The sequence below is a fragment of the Rhinopithecus roxellana genome, chromosome 15 (genome assembly GCF_007565055.1).
Source record: "Rhinopithecus roxellana isolate Shanxi Qingling chromosome 15, ASM756505v1, whole genome shotgun sequence".
Lineage (NCBI taxonomy): Eukaryota > Metazoa > Chordata > Mammalia > Primates > Cercopithecidae > Rhinopithecus > Rhinopithecus roxellana.
In genome coordinates this window covers 89337273-89340103 of record NC_044563.1, presented here as the reverse complement: position 1 = coordinate 89340103, position 2831 = coordinate 89337273, and the positions used below count along the sequence as shown (strand labels likewise).

Here is a 2831-nt window from a genome sequence, read left to right as displayed (position 1 = left end):
TCTATCTGCTCTCTCCTTCCAGAAGATGGCTGATTGTGATTAGCATTAGCTAAGTTACAGTGGTTATAGACTGCCCTGGGAGAAGTGAGACGCAGAGGCAAGTGACCTCCCCAAATTTGCTAGCACCCCATCTTGGACAGGCGCTTACCCTTCATTTAGCAGATTATCCCCAAGGCTAATGAGAGAGTATGTATGACTCCTTCTACCATAGCCCATGGCCAGCGTACATATCTGCAATGGAACAGGGGGCACCAGGAGGAGAATAGGTGGTAGCAGTGTCATCACATGGTCTAGAATGTGAAAGTATGTTAAGATCGTCCATTGCTGTGGTTTTTGCTTTTCTTTGAATGGGCTCTCAGTTCTACTCACTACTTTTTTGCCTCACATATAAGGTTGTCCATAGTTAGGACTCCAGAACAGGAAATATCACACTAAAATATACAGGATAAGTAAAAATTATTTTCTCTGATATTGTTCTTCCAAAATTAGGATACTTTTTGTTTTTCTCAGGCCTTTTTTCTCCTCAGTTCTAATATCAGAGTTATGTACCTACCTGTTAGGGACATAACTATAGCTGCATGGTGGTGCGTGCCTATAGTTATTCCCTAATCTTCATCTACAGCCTTCTTTACATTTTATTTTCTTCTTTCTTTTTATTTATTTATTTGAGATGGAGTCTCACATTGTTGCCTAGGCTGGAGTGCAGTGGCATGATCTGGACTCTCTGCAACCTCCGCCTCCCAGGTTCAAGTGATTCTCTTGCCTCAGCCTCTGGAGTAGCTGGGACTACAGGCGCTTGCCACCACGCCCAGCTAATTTTTTGTATTTTAGTAGAGATGGGGTTTCACCATGTTGCCAGGCTGGTCTCGAACTCCTGACCTCGTGATCCACCCGTCTCAGCCTCCCCAAGTGCTGGGATTACAGGCGTGAGCCACTGTGCCTGGCCCCTTTATTTTTATTTTTTAAAAGTATGGAAAGCTTCATGAATTTGCATGTCATCCTTGCACAGGGGCCATGCTAATCTTCTCTATATCATTCCAATTTTTACTGTATGGGCTGCTGAGATGAGCACATTTTTACCTTCCAAATGAGTAATTCTCCAATCCAAATTTAAGTAGATGAATCCTGTTCTCTTCCATCTCAACAGGAAAGAGAGGAGAGCAGATTGCATGATCAAAACAGGGCCCTAGGGGAGAATGGAGGAAGGGCTTACGTGCTTTCCCTGGTCCTGGCTCCTAGCAGTGGTATCAGACACACCCAGGTTGTTCAGGGGAAAAATGTATCTGCACAAGGAAGTCACTGCCTGGTCAACCTGGGTTCTCCCTGAGGTGATGCTCCCCTCCTGCTGGGAAGCACTCTTGTGACTCAACTTGTAGAGAGGAGATGACTGTCTAGCCAACACATCTATGCGCTCAGAAATGTAAACTTAGGGGCCAGAAAGAAGAGGAGCCAGGGGAAATCTCTGTAGAAGGTTGAAATGTCAATGGGCCATTGGATACAGGTGCCCTTGCTCCAGCCGCCTTGTGAAGGGAGGCCTCTGGGTCTTTCCATGAACTCATATCTGAGAAGAGCCTGACCACTGTTTCCCAGGGGCTTGTGTCTGTGATGTGACTTTTCTGAAGATTCCCCTTCTCTTGAAGGAGATCAAACTCTAACACCAGGGAACGTATGGGGGCGTGGAGAGCCAGAACAGAGACTGGATTTCCCTTTCAGAAGGCCTTCCTTGTCCCTGGGCCAGCCTGCGCTAGGCCAGCGACCCTGAACTCTCAAGGCTAGGATGGCTGTGCCTTAGTTCCTATTGCTGTTGCAAAAAAAACACCACAAATTTGTGGTTTAAAACAACAAAAAATTATTACAGTTCTGGAGGTCTGAAATCAGAAATGAGTTGCACTGGATTGAAGTCAAGGTGTTAGCTGGGCATAGGAGCACACCCCTGTAGTCCTAGCTACTTGGGAAGCTGAGACAGGAGTTATCACTGGAGCCCAGGAGTTGGAGTCCAGCCTGGGCAACATACTGACATGTCCCATCTCTTAAAAAAAAAAAAAAAAGAGTCAAGGTGTTGGTTCCTTCTGGAGGCTCTGAGGGGAGCATCTGTTTCATTGCCTTTTTCAGCTCCTAGTGGCCTCCTCTATTCCTTAGCTTGTGGCCCCTTCCTCTGTCTTCAAGGCACATCACTCCAACCTCTGCTGTGTCGCTGAACAATTGTCTCGTTGTCTCCTGCTGCCTACTTCTTATACAGCCATCATGATTACGTTGGTCCCACCCAGATGATTCAGGATCGTCTCCCCATCTCAAGAGGCTTAATCAACATCTGCAAAGTCCCTTTTGCGATATAAAGTAAGATTCAGCTGGGTGCAGTGGCTCATGCTTGTAATCCCAGCACTTTGGGAGGCTAAGATGGGAGGATCCCTTGAAGACCAGGAGCTTGAGATCAGCCTGGGCATCGTAGTGAGACCCTATCTCCATAAAAGCTTTTTATAGAAATTAGTTGGAGGCTGGACACAGTGGCTTACGCCTGTAATCCCAGCACTTTGGGAGGCTGAGGCAGGTGGATCACTTGAGGCCAGGAGTTTGAGACCAGCCTGGCAAACATGGCGAAAACCCATCTCTATTAAAAATATAAAAATTAGTCAGGTGTGGTGGCGGGTGCTTGTAGTTCCAGCTACTCCAGAGGCTGAGGCAGGAGAACTGCTTGAACCTGGGAGGTGGAGGCTGTAGTGAGCCGAGATCATGCCACTGCACTCCAGCCTGGGCAACAGAGCAAGACTCTGTCTCAAAAACAAACAAACAAACAAACAAACAAACAAACAAACAAAGAAAAAATTAGCTGG

General features: G+C 46.7%; 1 non-coding gene across 1 annotated transcript; it reads right to left on the bottom strand.

Moving 5' to 3' along the window:
* Positions 1-964: 964 nt before the first annotated feature.
* Positions 965-1072, bottom strand: LOC115893698. The gene has a single exon (XR_004053761.1). It is a non-coding gene; the product is annotated as a U6 spliceosomal RNA (small nuclear RNA).
* Between the last annotated feature and the right edge of the window lie 1759 nt (positions 1073-2831).